Here is an 18,808-nt window from a genome sequence, read left to right on the forward strand (position 1 = left end):
TATGGCCTGGATTATACATTAGGTCAGATCATATTATCACAATAGCTCCTTCTGACTTGAGAATGTAGGAATCCTGCCAACCTCCCTTCCAACACCACCAGAAGGGTTTCTGAGTCACCATTGTCTTCTTGGAAGCCCAGCCATGGTCTTTTCTCTTTATACAGCTCCCTTTCCATCTCTGGAGTGTCTAACATTAAAGGAATTTATCAATATTGAATGGGCATTTTCATGTTCCTCTTCCCACCCTCATGGTTTTCCTGCATAGAGCCAAAAGCCATAGTGGGTCCCTAGCAGGCTGTGGGGGAGGGCAGCTCCATGCTCCTGGAAGAGCTGGGACCGGGGGAGAGGCAGCCATCACCATAGCTTGGAGTGTGCCATGTCACCCCTCCACCCAGCCCTTAGAGCTGTCCAGAGTGCACCATGTAGGGTGTGTCTAGACTACATTCCTCTTTCAACAGAGGAAATTAGACAGTTCGACATTGCAAATGAAGCCGGGATTTGAATTTCCCATGCTTCATTTGCATATTCATGTCATGGTGCTCTTTCGAAAAAGCGCTATTTCAAAAGTGAAACCACAGTCTAGACCCGGTTCTTTCGAAAACAGAAGCCTTTTTCAAAAGATCCTGTAAACTAGCTCTGGCTAGTGGTGATTTAAAGGACCTGAGGCTCTGGGCACTGCTACAGAGGCAGTGGCCAGGATCCCCAGGCTCTGTAGAATTGCTGGGCCCTGGAGCAGTTGCACCATTTCCTGTCCCCCGTCTGCAGGCCTGGCTGTGTGAAATTATGGATGTCACGAGTGGGCTAGTGTTGCCTACTGGCACATATCAGTCAATGACTCTCAAGTCTGAGTTTTTTAATTCAGTTTTTCTCCCAAAGAAGAGCTTGTTTAGTTTACAGGTTTATTATTAATTATTATTATGTTTACAGACATTTTTTCTAGTTGATTAGTGTTGGTTTAAATGTGCTAGACTGAGAGCCTTCGGGAATGAAGTGTTTGGTTTCTTTAGGTCAGAACAGATATAGCACTAGTAACTGCAGTTCAAGTTTCTCCACACTTATGAACATGCCTCAGCTCTGATCTGGAAAGAGCACCTCTGGATGGAAGAATTTTCATTCATCTTCATTGCCCATTCCAGTCTCAGTTTTACTGTTAAAATTAAAAAAGAGGGGTGACAATTAGTGCCAGTTGTGATTCTATTTATATCATTTTATAAATTAATACTAATTTTCACCCACGTAAGACCATTACAATAGTTAAAATATACAATAAATGAACTCAAAAGCTAGGTTTAAATAAATAAAGGTAGCCAAGAGAGATAAAGGAATAGTAGTGTTATGTGCTATATTAATCCATCTTTGGGTTTTCTATTGTGCCCATCATGGTCAGATCAAAATGCTTCCTTTGTATATTAGAAATGCATACTAAGGTCCTTCATTGTCTTCACGGAGCCTTCTGTTTTCTCTCTTCCCACATAGGATATTCTTCTTAGGGTATACATCTGTATGTTTTGTCATTATTTTATCCCTTTCCCTCTGGCTATGGTGCAAAAGAGAAGAGAAGGATGAATGCAGGACCTTACGTGTGGTTTATTAGTATAACCTCACAAAGCTCCTTCCACAGCCAAAGCCAGTGGAGTGACCTTCAGCTGTCATGATCTTTGCCCAGAACTTTATGACTTGCCTGGGTCCAGAGGAACATAGTTAGTACGTCATATAGAAGATATAATCACTGATATAGCTGCACTGATCCTTCTTTGAAGTTCAGGATCAAAGATTTGAATTGACAATAGAAGCAGACTCGGAATCACTGGTGGGATCAAAGTACAATGGTGATTTGCTTGTACCAATCTATTGATGATGTGGGTTGCTACATTTTGTGTAGGCTACTGCTGGAGCTCACTATTGCTCCATCAGCTTTAATTTGAGTGGTCTCATGTTAAGCATCATGGACTCCTACACTTTAAGGTCAGAAGGGACCATCATGGCCATTTACTGTGACCTCCTACATACCACAGGCCTCAAAACCTCACCCCTCCACTCCCTAGCCTCTGGTTGGGTTACTGAAGTCTTCAAATCATGATTTAAGATTTTAAATTACATAGAATTTACAATTTACACTAGTTTAAACCTGCAAGTAACCCATGCCGCATTCTGCAGAGAAAGGTGAAAATCTGCAGAGTCTATGCCATTCTGACCTGGGGGAAAATTCCTTCCCAATCCCAAATAATTAGATCCCGAGCCAGACCCAGCTTCCAGGCATCTGGGAAAGAAGTCTCTGCAGTAACTCAGAGCCCTCCCCATCTAGTGTTCCATCACCAGCCATTGGAGATAATGGCATCTGATGATCATATAGTCTTTGGACTATTAGTTGATATTTATGTTAGCTATCTGCATCACAGCCCCCTTTTCCAAGACAAGACACAATATGGCTACATTTGAGGACGCGCTTCTTGCTCTGATGCTCTTACAACATAAGGAATGACGAGTGCTCTTCAAAAGGAACAAAACTGATGCAACAAACTCATTTTACATAAGCTTCCAAGCAGCCTTAACACTATAATAACTTTCCATCATTGTCATTTGGAGCAGACCCAGAAGTGAAAGGTTATGTATTCTATTACCAAACCACTGAAACATGTTTTCCACTGTTTGCTAACTATAAGGATTCAGAATACTGTAGGTTACAAGAGTGGTATTTTGAATGCAGGTATGTGGAGGCCCTCATTACAGCAGCTTTTAATTAAGAAAAAGAGAAAAGATGGAAAGAAAGAGACACCAGGAAAAATATGACAACACTGCAGTATATACTTTCCTCCTCAAAAATACTGCAAGGAGCATATTTGTTAGTAGAAAGAAAAATATCCACATTAGATACAGACTATCAATGATCAACTACGCCTCTTTTAAAGGTGTTTAAAGGCACAACACTCAAAAAGGCAAGTGAGATTCATCTCCATCTTCTGAAGCCAGGGATAAATCTTTCTCCTTTACTCATGGGTGTCATTTTAATGCTAAGCAAGATTTGGCTCCCAAATGCCAATGCTACTTCAGACATTTGGAGCCCCCGATGAACACTGAGATTGGCAACTCTCCCTTTTAATATAAACCATTCTGCAAGCAGAGTAGCCACAATTCGCTTCCCTAAATATTTAATCACAGTTAGTTAATATAAGTTCAACTCAGCTGCTCCTGTTTTTGCATAGAGAAACAAAATAGTATAGATAAAAAGGAAAAGGTGATTGGGGGATTGATAGGTAAATGTTATTTGAAGTGTGGGCATTCAAAACAAAAGGCCTGTGTTTATGAAAATGAGCCTAACAAGGAAATGAGATTGACATAACAATTCTCTGTTTTTGTTGTTCCCTGAGGTTAGAGATTATGCAGTGCATGGTTCTGTTTTTAGCCTCTTTGGTTATTCAAACTGTGAGAGACTATACTGTGCATATTTGTCAAGGTTACACTCTGATCAGATGACTCAGGAGCTTTTTGAGGGAGAACATGAACCACAGTTCTCATTTAAACCTTGTTCCATGTTCTGTGTCAGAGACCCATCAGCCAAACTGAGGCCTTGTGTACACTGAAAGATAACGTCCAATTTCAGGTCAATTTTCTAGCACCTGATTTTGTAAAGTCAATGGTGTATGTCCCCAGTGTGCACAATAGTTCAACATAGTGCATTCCCAGTGGCTACCATTGACTTTGACAGCAATGGGTAGCTATCCCATAGTTCCTGCCACCTCTTTGCATCCTGGGTTATGCTCCCAGTGTCCAATGGGATGAAAATAGTTTAGTGGGTAGTTGTGGGTACATGTCATCAATATCCTATAATGCGCTCAACTCCCCTCCTACCCTCTTGAAAGCAATGGCAAACAATCTTTTTGTGCCCTTTTCCCCCTGGTTTTCCATGCACATGTCATAGTAGGCTAAGCATGGAACCCCATTCAGAAACAAAGTACTATGGCAACTATATTAGCCATCTTGTACCATATGCTTGAGTATGTCTAGAGTGTATCCAGGGTCTTCTGGAATGAGGAAGAATCTCAGGGGGCTGTGAACATACTCTTCTGTGAAGCACTTGAGGTAAGTGATTGGCAGATGCTAGTAGTATTCAATACGCTTGTTACAGTGAAACGCTGGTTCTGGTACCATGAGACAAGCACAGACTGATGGGACTGTATAGTGATGCAGCTTTGGGAAGATCAGCAATGGCTGCAAAACTTTTGCATGCATAAGGCAACTTCCATGGCAGTTTGCGAATTGCTTTTCTCCACCCTGAAGTGCAACAATATCAAAATGAGACCTACTTTGACTGTTGAGAAGTGAGTGAGAATAGCCCTGAAGAAGCTTACAATGCCAGACACTTACCAGTCAAAAACAACAAATGGTCTGGTAGCACTTAATAGACTAACAAAACATGTAGATGGGATCATGAGCTTTCGTGGGCACAGCCCACTTCGTTTTGGGAGTGGGGGAATCTACAATTGTGGCTGCTATGATCCAAGTAGACAAACAATCAATACTATCCTTTTAGAACTCTAGTCTCTTCAGAAAGTTGTAAGATGGAACTTTCCTCCCAGACCAGAAAATTAACTTTGGAGGTATTGACATGCCAATAGTGATTCTTGGAGACCCAGCCTACCCCTTGCTCCTGTGGCTCATGAAGCTGTACACACGCAGCCTGGACTGCTGTTTGGTGTAGTTCAATGACAAGCTGAGTAAGTGCAGATGGTGGGAGAATGTGCTTTTGGACATTTAAAGGAAAGGTTGTGAAGTTTACTGACTAGGTTAGACCTCAACAAAAGCAACATTCCCATTGTTGAGGCTTCCTGCTGTATGCTCCATAATACCTGTGAGAGTAAAGGGGAAAGTTTTAAATCAGTCTGCTTAGACATTAATTATGAGCAGTGCTTGACGAACGAGCAGTGCTTGAAAACCGCTCACCAGCCCCACACTGCACATGTGCAAGACCTACATTGCACATGTGTGCGCCGCAAATGAACAGGGCGCCTGGCTGAAAACTACTCACCACGGGCGAGTAGATTAAATACTTGGTCGAGCCCTGATTATGAGCAAGCAGACACCATGGCGATAAGGGGAGCACAGAGAGGGGCACTTCAAATCAGAAAGGCTTTGAAAAACAGTGTTGTGAATGGACAGTCAGTGATATGACCATCTTGTGCATTGCCCCTTCATTAAGTGTGCTTGTCTATAAACCCTGTTAACTCTCTGATCGACATAAGTAATTCATCGATTGTTGTTGAGAAATCATGCATTTTTTAATTTAGGGAAAACAGGGACAGAAAAGGATTCAGGCAGAAGCTTTGAGTGGGTGGCGGGAGAGAAGGGAAAGTTGTATATTACAATCCCCCCGTGCAGCAATCAATCAGGTGTGAGGACAGTCTTTTGTCCCAGGACATATCCCTAGTAGGCTTGACCAGTAGTAGTAGTTATATAGCAGAGGTGAACAAAAGAGCCTCCATGGGCCACATTCAGCCAGCCAAGTGGGTTGATTCAGCCTGCAGAGGCCCTGCTGTTCCCCCACCCCCAGACCAATTAGGGCCTGGTGCAGGAGAAGCGCACAAAGTTTCCCCCATCCTGCCAGGAGTCCATGGCACTTAGAATCATCATGCACTCCTGGCAGGGTGGTAGAAGACTTCATGCGCTGCCCTGTCCCCAAGTCCTGATTGGCTGGGGGTGGAGGGAGCATGTGAAGATTCCTCTGCCCAGCTCCCACCCTGCAAGGAGCACGTGGTGCTTAGAAGCACCAGGTGCTCCTGGCAGGACAGGAGGATACTTCATGCACTCCCCTGCCCCCAAGCCCTGATTGGCCTGGAGGCAGAAGGGGGAGTGCACAGTCTCCTTCCACTGCCTGGGCACCTAGAAGGAACCTTAGGGGTGGGGAGCAGACTTCACGTGCTACCCTATCCCCAGTCCAATCATGGTCTGTGGGTGGGGAAACAGGGAAGTATTCTGGCCCTGCCCCTTCTGCTTGAGGCCCTGCCATTTCTGGTGTGGCCTGGGGCTGTTTCAAAAATTTCTGAAGTGGCCTGTAGCAAAAAATTATTGTCCACCCCTGTTATATAGGCTTTATTGTATAGCTTTGTTTTATATAGTTATATAGATTTTGTTACATAAGCTTTGTTTTATACCAGCTGCTAGGTATTAAAATATATTCTAGGCATTATAAGTTAGTAAGAAATTTTTTATAGGCATGGGCAGTCAGTGACTACACCTGCAGTGCTTCCCTTCTTCTGGGGCCCTGCCCCTTATGGGAAGCCAAGCCACCTCCCTGATCCCCCACCACCTTGGGGCAGTGCCCTGCATGTGTGTTTCCCACCACCATGAGAAATTCTGTGAATGAGATACACCAGCTGCAGTCACTCATAGGACATTGATCAAAGTCACCGATGACGCATGGCAATGGAAGCAGCCTTGAGATAAAACAATTAGATGACTCTAGCATGACACTGCAAAAACAATCTTTTAAAGTTGGAACTTACAACTTTAAAGTGCGGTGTGTAGTCAGGACGCTTTGGGTTAGCTCTCAGAAGACAACTTCAGAGCACTGGACCTCGGTCGACAGAACCCATTTCCTTCCTTGTGCCCAGTCTAATTGGCCACTAGGCTGACAGTACCAATAAGACTTGGTAACTTTGTATGTGTGTATGTGTGCGTGAATGAACGTTTCTATTCTGTATTTGCAATAATTGGTGTTTTGCCTCGACCCCCCAGAAAAAGGTCCCGTGTGCTTCTTATAAGCATAACACTTGGGGGTTGAGTGTGAGGCTGCCCTTCACTGTCCCTCTCCCTGCATTCTAGGATGCCTGGGAGAGGAAGCAATGGAATTTGGTGAAGAGGGAATGTGGTTCCGTAGGGGCCGGAGTGCTGCCTGTGCATCTGGATGTCTTGTGAGTCCACCTTGCACATCATAGTTTCTGCCATGACCTTCAAGACGTTCTCCTGTATCTTCACATTCTCTGCATGCTCTTCTGTCCTCACGCTCTGCTTGCACCTTCTGCAGCAACATTTTTCTTCAGTCACTTAATCGCACGCTGTCCAAGTGGGCAAATTGCAGGGCTTGCTACTGTTCCTGCTGTAACAAAAAGTGAAGGGCAGACTTCACAGGAGATAAACTGTGGTGCATAAAACCTAATCTCTTAGCATAAAGGAAGGTCTGTCCAAAGACAATAGGCATATGTTATGTAAAAGGCTACAATTATGCTTTAAAGTGATGTCTATGTGGCAGATATACTACAGAGATCTTAAGGAGACAGCTGACTCAGTTTGGTGGAAGATATGGTAAGGGATAGGTTGGAGTTAGCTGTTTTGCTTTTGCAAATACTGCTGGCTTGGCATGGTAAGGTGTCCTACTATGGAGGATGGAATAAAGCAAGCCCCCAAGAAACCTTGTGAGAAAGATTAAAGAGTTCCTATGTGACAGCTTCATGGAGATGTGCAGGGAGCCATCTCCAGAGATGTTAACAAGCTGTTCCGGAGCCAGCACAAATCACACCCAATTGCCTTAACCCACCTGTAGCATGTCAAAAATGCCCTCCCCACTTTCAGAGCCTACCAGTGAGATAAACTAGGAGGGGGTTGTCTCCAAAGTTGGTTCTGGCAATTGGTGATATTAGATACTCCACTAACCTGCTGACCATTCTCCTCCTTTACACTGTCCTTCATACTGCTGCCCAAGGCTGCCAGAGGAGTCTTTTGGGAGGAATCCACATCCTGACTTAGGAAATTGGTTGGGTCCCCCACTAGAATCCCATGCAGCTACTCATTCAAGTGATGTCACATTTGTGGCCAGACCATCTGTTTGCCTCCTTTGTCTTCTGGTACGCTTGCCTGAACTTCTTAATTTCATGTGTAACTGGTGGACAACCCTAGTGTATTCTTTCTCCGCCATGTCTTTCCGGAACTTGGCATAGAGATCAGCATTATTTTTGCTGCTTCATAGTTCTGCCTGAACAGATTCTTCTCCCCACACAGCAATGAGGTCCAGGATCTCCTGTACATTTCATGATGGTCCTCATTTGTAACCCTGGGCATTTATGGTCAGGTGTGCTGCCTGCCTGCTCTGAGGTCTCTCACCATGCTAGCTACACAGGAAATGAAATTCAAATTTTCCCAAGGCTTTTCCTGTGCACCTGGAGAACAGCAGAGTTGAATGTCCAGTGTAGGACACCTCTCAGTAGCTAAGAACATTGACTTTCCCAACGCTGCACCTGTACTACCCTAAAATCAACTATGCAAGGTTGAATTTAATGTTACTCCTTGAGAAAAGCAGGAATACCAGAATTGAGTTTAACAACCCTTAAAATTGACAGATCAGTTTGGTGGTATGAACTCATTGTTTAGAAAATCAGCCTAATACAGTTAAATTCGACCTAACTCCCAGTTAAGTTGAGTTTTTGCGGCAGAAAATATGCTTATGAGGGACTCATTAGCATAAGTCATGACATCATTAGCATATTTTCTGCTGTTTCTTTTTGTGCAAGGGGATTTTGCACAAGCTTAATTCGACTTTATCCCTGCTGTGTAGATGTACTCTTTGAGACCTCAGTCTTGAGTCTTTCTTTCCTTGTAAACGTTTAAGCAGATGAGAGAGAAAAAGGATCAGGGGCAGGGCTTCCTTTATAGGTAAAGCAAGGGAGGTGTTGATCCACCATGAGGGCTTTGATGAAAGCAAGTGGACAGTTTGATCTATATTCAATGGCATCTTTCTCAGACAATACATTCAAGCCATCAAAATTACTAAAACAATTCACAATAGTTTACTATGCAGAATTACAAGGTTGAAAGAGAAATGAGGACAATAATAACACCACAAGTTCCAGCTAAATGATAATATCCTCTTTTGATCTCTGAATCAACATAATATGGTAATGAAGAATTATGAGACAGGAACAGAATTTTAGCATGTACAAGCTAATTAGATCACATTGTTAAACTGCTTACAAGATATAGGTAAACACAGACAAATACTTAGTACATACCCTTTGATTCTCTATCTGAACATGCATACATATTAAGGATTCTAGTCTATTACCAAGACAGTTTCCCCAATTATCACCTGTAATACCATTAACTCACAAACATCCCACTCTCCCTACCTTTAATATCAGCAATTCACAGACACTTACCTTCCTTCCTCCCCCTTCCCACCCCCCCGCATCCCCCTTCTGTTCTGCAATGTGATTTGTCCTTTTCATATTTGTTCATTTTTTTAATTGTATCCTTTGGTATATATGGTTGTGACTACTTTCTTCCACTATTTGATCTGAGGAAGTGGGTCTGGCCCACGAAAGCTCATCATCTAATAAACCATCTTGTTAGTCTTTAAAGTGCTACATTGTCCTGCATTTTGCTTCAACTACCCCAGACTAACATGGCTACATTTCTATCACTAGTCTACTTAAATGACTGATAACTATCTGGGAATAATGGCCCTGTTTACCATTTCAATACTCTTCTAATATGTCCTTAAGAGTCGCTTCTGGGTCACTCTGCTGGCTGGTTGCTTAACTCTTATTGGCTCAATATTACAGAGACCTATTGGAATAATTTTTAATGACTGATTGGCTTCAGCATATTATATTTGTTTCTAATTAGTCTAAGATTGCTGAGCGGATGGAAGACATGATAAACATGTGTGTGCTTTAACATAACTGTAACTAACTGACTTCTTAGGTTGAATAAATAAAAAGTGATAGTTGAGGAGAAGTATATAGATTTAAAAAGATCATAGTGTCTAAAAAGAAAAGCACAGTGTTCTCTAAGGCCTGGAAAATGGATAAATGAATTATTTAAAAATAGTCAAAAGGAGATATAGGAAAAAGTAATGATTTTGACATCAGATGAGAGGAAAATATTAATATTTTACAGAATCAAAATGTGAACACCTGGAAAAGCTCATTTTAATTAAAGACAGCTAACATAACATAGGTTGAAACATGAGAAAATGTCATCTCATGCTCAACCCTTGGAATTTTGATGGTTTGTATAAGGAAAAATAACAGAGATAGAAGTAGGAATCTATACTCAGATGTTCAGCAAACATTTAAAAAGTATCACCATCGGTTTAAGTGGCTCTGTGAGTTAATACTCTAGCTTTATCTGCAGAAGCTTAGGTTTGCCTGTTGATTAAGCCACAGGTTTGGTCATGACAATCAAAGTTATTACTTTCATTAACACAGATGAATAAAAGGGGTTCAGTTCTGGAACATGGAAAAATGGTCATGTGAATTAAAACCTGCTAAAGAGTAGAGTACAAAAAGTCTAGGACATATAGCTGTTTTGATATTTTTCAGTGACATGTTACATTACAACTTAGACCCTCTACATAACAGTACACATGCAGAAATGGTCAGGTTTTTGTCAAGTAGTTGCAACTAGTTTGCAGAGTTTAAAGGCCAGGAAGAAGGGAGAGAAAAATTTGCTTCCTTCAACTCATTTAGTTAGATGAGGAATATGAATTGTTCTTCTAATTCTGAAGATAGATGATAATCTACTCTGAAATAAGAAAATGAAACCTCAATAATAATTAACAATGAAAGGAAAGAACTAGGTCTGATACATATCCAGGGAAGCACCAACACTGAAAGCATAGGAATTATGCCTGCTTCTTTATTGTATCCACATTTTAATCCAAAAAGATCTCTCTTTCAGCCTTAAAGACCAGCTAGAAATTCAAGAATATAAAATCTTGCCTTTGTTTCCCATAGATCACTGTCCCATTTTCCTATCATTGCAATCAACCCTTGAACCATACATTAAATCATGACAATGCCTTATTCTTAGATGTATATTTCACAGAGATGAAATAAAGGACTTCTTATAATCCTTCAAAGTAATATGGGTAATCCTGTGGAGAACAACTCTCATGAGCATAGTAATTACCTTCACATTAGAAAAGAAAAAGCACTAGACAAAAAAACGGTTAAATATCTGTAGACCTTAGTTGTACACTTGGAAGTACAGCACAGAATGAACCAGTCAGGAGAGGTGCTAAAAATCTGTTGCACACATGAGAACTGAACAACATAAATGAAAAACATAAACTGACAATACAAAAATGTGAACCTGCATAGGAATCGGACATGAAGACTACTCTGGTTCCAAATGCAGAACAAATGCTGTTAACCTGAAAAAATTGACACCTTGCAAAGAGAGGCCTATAAATATGTCCATCACAAGTTTCACAAGTTTAAAAAAAGTTGTAAATGATATTTGTTCATTGATGAGTACATAGTCTTGCAAAAGAGACTGGGCCCTCTGTACAGGGGAAAGAAAATGTATCTGGGGAAATGCACTATTATGCTGAAACAACACTATTATAATTATGCACTATGACATTTATTAGAATTTTACTGATTAATAAAATAAAAAGCAGACTCAGAACATTATGTAATAAGTCTTTTTGGATGCCTCAGCATTCTAACACTATCAAACATTTAGGGTTCATTCTTGTGGTTACTATACTATCATTAAAATCTCTTGATATCTCTGGAATTATCTTGATTACTTTGCTAATATCACCTGTTTCTTTGCTAGAAGGCAGTTGGTTTAAGCTTTAAAATGGAGGGACTGTTCATCAAAGTCAATGAAGCTATGACAATTTCTTTGCTCTAGAGCAGCGGTTCTCAAACTTTTTGGGCTCTGGAGCCCTTTACATGCGTAAAAATTTATGCAGAGCCCCAGCAGTCCACTGATTGTATGTGTTGTACCTATTGATGTTTCCAGTTCGTCAACCTTGCAAGAGCCCCCAGAGATGTCTCGTGGAGCCCTGGGGCTCCGCGAAGCACAGTTTGAGAAACACTGCTCTAGAGTATCTTTAATTTTAAAAGAAAACTATGTATTATTTTTCACCATTAAGATGACACAAGGAATCTGCTATCCACGGTCCACTATCTGCAACCCTTACTCAAAGCAAAAGATATCAGAATCTGGATGACTTGTATTGGTGTAAGTTAGGTGTAACATTTAAAGCTGATCAAAATTTTTCTAGCAAAACATTTTTTGAACAAATGTTTTTTCAAGTAACCCTAACCCTCCCCATAACATTAATTTTCATAAAAAAAGTGTTTAAGACTAATTTTCTTTTTTTAAATTAAAACTTCAAAATTCTGACAAAAAATTGGGTTTTCATCACATTTTTGTGGGATAAAAAAGTCATTTTTAATTGTATCCTTTGGTATATATGTTTGTGACTATTTTCTTCCACTACTTGATCTGAGGAAGTGGGTCTGGCCCATGAAAGCTCATCATCTAATAAACCATCTTGTTAGTCTTTAAAGTGCTACATAGTCCTGTATTTTGCTTCAGCTACACCAGACTAACACGGCTACATTTCTATTACTATTTTTGAACAGATCTACTAATAATGATTTCATTAGAATTATTCCTAATTTATACTCATATAACAAAGATCAGAATTTTCTCTAGGATCTTTCAGATGGTGATGCGGAGTTATGAGGAGATATTTTATGTTAAAAGTCACTTAGGAAAGTTAGATGTCAGCAAGTCACCAGGTCCTGATGAAATGCATCCCAGGATACTCAAGGAGCTGATAGAGGAGGTATCTGAGCCTTTAGCTATGATCTTTGAAAAATCATGGCAGACAGGGGAGATTCCAGAAGACTGGAAAAGGGCAAATATTGTGCCCATCTATAAAAAGGGGAATAAGAACAACCCAGGAAACTACAGACCGGTCAGTTTAACGTCTGTCCCAGGGAAGATAATGGAGCAGGTAATTAAGGAAATCCTATGCAAACACTTGGAAGGTAATAAAGTGATAGGGAATAGCCAGCATGGGTTTGTGAAGAACAAGTCATGCCAAACTAATCTGATAGCTTTCTTTGATAAGATAACGAGCCTTGTGGATAAGGGAGAAGCGGTGGATGTCATATACCTAGACTTTAGTAAGGCATTTGATACGGTCTCGCATGATATTCTTATTGATAAACTAGGCAAATATAACTTAGATAGGGCCACGATAAGGTGGGTGCATAATTGGCTGGATAACCGTAGTCAGAGAGTTGTTGTTAACGGTTCTAAATCCTGCTGGAAAGGGATAACAAGTGGAGTTCCTCAAGGGTCTGTTTTGGGACCCGTACCTTTCAATATCTTCATCAATGATGTAGATATTGGGATAGAGAGTACGCTTATTAAGTTTGCGGATGATACCAAACTGGGTGGGGTTGCGACTTCTTTGGAGGATAGGGACATAATTCAAAATGACCTTAGCAAGTTAGAGAAATGGTCAGAGGTAAACAGGATGAGGTTTAATAAAGAGAAATGCAAAGTGCTCCACTTAGGAAGGAACAATCAGTTCCATACATACAAGATGGGAAGCGACTGTCTAGGAAGGAGCATGGCAGAAAGGGATCTAGGGGTCATAGTGGACCACAAGTTGAATATGAGTCAACAGTGTGATGCTGTTGCCAAAAAAGCAAATATGATTCTAGGTTGTATCAACAGGTGTGTTGTAAGCAAAACTCGTGAAGTCATTCTGCCGCTCTACTCTGCACTAGTTAGGCCTCAGCTGGAGTACTGTGTCCAGTTCTGGGCTCCACATTTCAAGAAAGATGTGGAGAAATTGGAAAGGGTACAGAGAAGAGCGACAAGAATGATTAAAGGTTTAGAGAACATGACCTATGAAGCCAGGCTTCATGAACTGGGCTTGTTTAGTTTGGAAAAAAGAAGATTAAGGGGGGACATGATAGCGGTTTTCAAATATCTAAAAGGGTGTCACAAGGAGGAAGGAGAAAATTTGTTCCTCTTGGTTTCTGAGGACAGGACAAGGAGTAATGGGCTTAAAGTGCAGCAGGGGAGGTTTAGATTGGACATTAGGAAAAAATTCCTAACTGTCAGGGTGGTCAAATATTGGAATAAATTGCCAAGGGAGGTGGTGGAATCTCCCTCTCTGGAGATATTTAAGAACAGGTTAGATAGACATCTGTCAGGGATGGTGTAGATGGAGCTTGGTCCTGCCTTGAGGGTGGGGGGCTGGACTCGATGACCTCTTGAGGTCCCTTCCAGTTCTATTATTCTATGATTCTATGATTCTATGATTATTGTTTGAATCCCTTCCCCCAGTTTGAGAACCTCTAATAGACAAGATGGTAAAAGTCAGTAAAACTGTAAGAAGAACAAGTAGATATATATGGCTAATATGTGCTTATATATATTAAACCAGGCGTGGGGAACCTAAACTCTAGGGATTGGATGTGGCTCCCGAGACTCAGGGCTTTCCCCTAACATTGGGGAGCCTCTGCTGGTGCTCCACCTCGCCTTTCTTCCATCTCGCCACTCCACTGCGGGGCTGGAGCTACTAGCCTGGGCCCCCGTAGGTTCCGGTGTGCAAGGGGAATACAGGGAGTGTCTTTCTCTTTCCACATCAGTGAGGGTTTGTTTGGTGTGGTTTTGTTTTTGTTTTTTTGCTTTTTAATTGTGTGAGGCCCCCATCTGATTTTTCTGTGGGTCAGCGCCCCCCCCCCGACCTAAAAAGGTTTCCTCCACCCCTGTATTAAACAGTTCAAATACTATTTCACAAATTTATTTGCTTAATTTTGCCATTTTGCATTGAATAGTTTATTCATTAGATCAATTTTTCTAGTAGTCAGACGGGCTACGTCTAGACGATATGGCTCCGTCGATGGAGCCATGTAAAATGGTTTATTCAGCATAGTCAAAGAAGCGGGGATTTAAATAATCCCCGCTTCATTAAAATAAAAATGGCCACTGTGCTGTGCTGACGATCAGCTGATCCAGCATAGCACGGCAGTCTAGACGCGGCATGGTCAACAAAGGAAGCCTTTGTCGATCGCTCCGGTATGCCTCATTATTTAAATCCCCGCTTCTTTGACAATGCCGAATAAACTATTTTATATGGCTCCGTCGACGGAGCCATGTAGTCTAGATGTAGCCACAGATCTCTAGCAGGTGTAATACTTTTAGCTAGCTAGACTGTTTGATTCTTTTTTCCATTTTATTGTCAAATACTTTGTTAGAGGAATACATTTTTGGACGATTGTATCAGCTATTGTGTATTGGATAGACAGTGGTGCCAATTGTTGCCATCTACAACCGTAGCCAGCTACTGACATGAGTGGATGCTGACTTCTGTTCTGAGTCAGGTATTTTATAATCCTGAAGCATGTCAGGTGTCTTTGACCAGGAAATAAAGACCAGTTTCTTACCAGCAGTCTGTTGTGTCTCACCTTAACAACAGTACCCATATGATATATTTGCATTCACTCTTTAATTATTTATTGATTTACTTAGAATAATAAAGAGAAGCACTTACCTGATATGCTAGCACTTCTGAATCTCTTTGCAACACTCAGCCCTTCTCTGTCAGGAGCACAACTAACACTTCAAACCTCTAAGCAACTGCAAAACAATCCCTACTTTACACTAGGCTGCAGTGCAAAGCGAGGAATAGTCACTTTGACACAAGACAGTGCTAAGGTAAATGATCTAATAGCTCCTCATAGCTAGAAAAGGGATTTGAGAATATATCCCTGGAAAATGGAGATTCCAGCTGTTCTATTTGCTAATTGTCAATGATGATTATCGCTGTTTATTTATTGTTAGTCATATTATCATAGTTCCTAGGAGTCCTACTTATGGACCAGGACCTCATTGTGCCAGGTACTGTACTAATACAGAGCAAAAAGACAGTCCCCTCCCTAATGAACCTACAATTTAATCATAAGACAAGAGACAACAGATGGATACAGACAGACAGATGGGGCTGAGGCACAAGGAATCAATGAGACAATATTGGTCAGTATAACAGTGGCGGTTTCAGCACATCAGTCATGTAACTGTTGTCAAACGTTTTTGTAGGGATCATGACAAATGAGCATTTTGAGGAGGCTTTTGCACGAGGTTAAGAATTTAGAGGTTTTTAAAAAATATTTTGGGGGAGTGCCTCCAAATGTGAGGAGCAGCATGAAAAAAAATATGATGATGCTTGTTTGAAATGTAACAAGAGGTACTTTCTTTACCTGGTATATGGTCCTGAGCTATCAGACCTTTTAAAACTGACATTGTTATGTTTGGAAAAGTTATTTAAGCCATTTTTAGAAATAATGTCTCAGCTGTTGAGGGCCTGAAAGCTTGAATTTGCAGTAATCAAGTCTGCCTGGATTTATAAGCAGAGGATTGCAAAATCAGTTTTAAAATGTTTAAATATATTTCTTTATAGCTTCTCTGAAAAATATAGAACATACAGAGAATATACAATGAGGAGATGTTGTATAAAAGTTTTACTGGATCTCCTATGGGATGACTTGTGTAACCTCTCTTGTGCCTTCACCATTAAAGAGTAAGGCAGTTCATGCTATACTAAAACCTTTGTACCAATTTATTCCATATTTAAATATAAATCTTATCTATCTATCTAAATAGACTATATGACATTGTATATACAAATTATATTAAGAAAACATTAAAATTAGATAGTTAAGAATTTAAAAGTCAGGAAATTACAAAATTAAGCCTATAAATGCAACATTAACTCTTCCCCCTCATGCATATACCTAATGATAAAGCCTATAATTACATTATCAAATATAATTTCTCAGATTACACAGTCTAATATATAGTGTTTTTATATAGTTTGGTAAGATTCATCTTGCAAGGTGTACAATGAATAGCAGGATTAATATAACTATATATGCACATTGTTTATACAAACAACTTTCATGGACTCTGTCCTATGTACCCTGTAGAAGAAAATCATGAACATTACTAATAGCCAATATTTTCTGTACACTGATTCCACACTATAATAATAAAACATTTCAGGATTCTTCCCACTTCTACCCTACCTTCCTCCACTCCATGTAGCCATAGAAAAATAAATGTGTTTATGTCCCCTTGGAATCTGCTTCTACCCACCAAATTGAGATCTCATACAGAAAACATTTACTTACAAAAGTAATCTTTATGCACATAAATAATTCCAGTGATACTGAACTCAAAATAATTTGCAGGATTACTCCCGTCATCTCTGAAAATTGCTCCACATAGAGAAATGTTTGTGCCTTGACAGAATCCTAGTGCAGGATTGGGACCTAAATTTATAAACAAAATTTAGAAAGATGGTGTATTATTTGGGAAACAGCATGTGATTAAGTAGTTAGGGTTGTATCATACAACATACATGCAAGGGAGCAAAGTTAAAGGACATGTAACCTTAATGCCATGAGAAAAATTAATGTTCTTTTGGTATAGCTTTTGCAGGGAATTTTTCACATAGATATTTTGTGTACAGTGGATATATAAAATATGTGGTGGTGATAACCATGAAAGGAATTTCAATTCTAATACATTTCATCTGCTTGCACATATTTTACTGTGTCACTTGTACTCTGCCAGCTAATTCATTTTAGGTGGGATAATTTTATCTTAACTTCAAAGAATTTCCACAAAATAAACTAAAATTGTCAAAGAAATGTTGTTTCTTTCCCCAAAATCTGGAATATGCTTTTCAGATTACAGTAACCCAAAGTCTAGGACAGACAGTGTCCAGTACTGTTTCAGAGACAGTTTTAAGGTCTGATATTTTATTATTCATCATGGCTAGAAACCAGTATTTTAAACTAAGTGGTCCTTTGGCACCTTAGAGACTAAAAAAAAATATATAGAACATGAGTATTCATGGGTAAAACACATTTCATCAGATGAATTGGAGTGGAAATAACACGGTTATCCTACAGAGTGTTTTTTACTGTTAGACATCCAAAAATCTCCTCCTAATGACATAAAGATTTGTTGAAAGCTTTGACCGACAGCAGGGTTATGGACTTTTATAATTTAGATGTTATATACAAAAAGATACTTTAGCTAAACTAGTATAGTATAAAATGTCATATAGTATAAAATGTCATACTGATCATTTTGTCTGGCTTTGAGGCCTGTACAGTGGGACTCTTGGTAGCAATGAGGTTTAGTGTTATAGATAGCAGGATACAAAAATAGCACTAATATTTTATTTTAATTTTTTTAAAAATATGTAATGCATGCAGAATATGTGAAGGGCTGAATAAATGGATTTTATAAATGTTTCATTGGCGCTCCTTTGGATGTCCTACGTAACACTCTTGTGACTTCACCACCAGGAGAACTGTGGCCAAATCAAACTCACAAAATCTTTACATCTGTCCAATATCTAAAGATCACAATTGAATGAAGCACTTTGTCAAAGTCTATCTGATTTTTATCACCTGAAGATTAATGCTACATTATTTTTGCACATTTGGGAAGAAGAGTCTCTTTCCAGTACCTGATGTTTGCAACCTCCAAATGTTACTTGTCCATATGTGAGGTTTCCAGTGATGTTTAATAAAGGAAGAGAAGGGAAAATGAAAGAGGAGGGATAACTTTGTGATTAGGAGACATTACTTGGAATTACGAGACCAGGGCTCAGTTTTTACACAGACATATGGTGCCACATTGTGAAAATTTAAAACACTTGCTCTCTGATGTGACAGTGTTTGACACCCACTTTACACTGGTGTAAAGGACTAGACAATGTGTAAATTAGGCTCAATGAGTCCGAGTTCCCCACCAGTGAAGTGAGGATAATAATTCCTTTCTCCCACTCTGTGCCTGTCTAGTTTGTTTAGATTGTGCAAGCTCTCTTGGACAAGGGTTATAGATTACTAAGTGCAATAAGGACATAAACTTGATGATCTCCTGAGGTCTCTTCCAACCCTATGATTCTATGTTTATAAAAGACTATCATGTGGGCGGGGAGAGGTTCCTTCAAATACTCTCTCCAGCTAAAAGAAAA

The sequence above is a fragment of the Pelodiscus sinensis genome, chromosome 4, assembly GCF_052426305.1.
Source record: "Pelodiscus sinensis isolate ZL-2025 chromosome 4, ASM5242630v1, whole genome shotgun sequence".
Classification (NCBI taxonomy): domain Eukaryota; kingdom Metazoa; phylum Chordata; order Testudines; family Trionychidae; genus Pelodiscus; species Pelodiscus sinensis.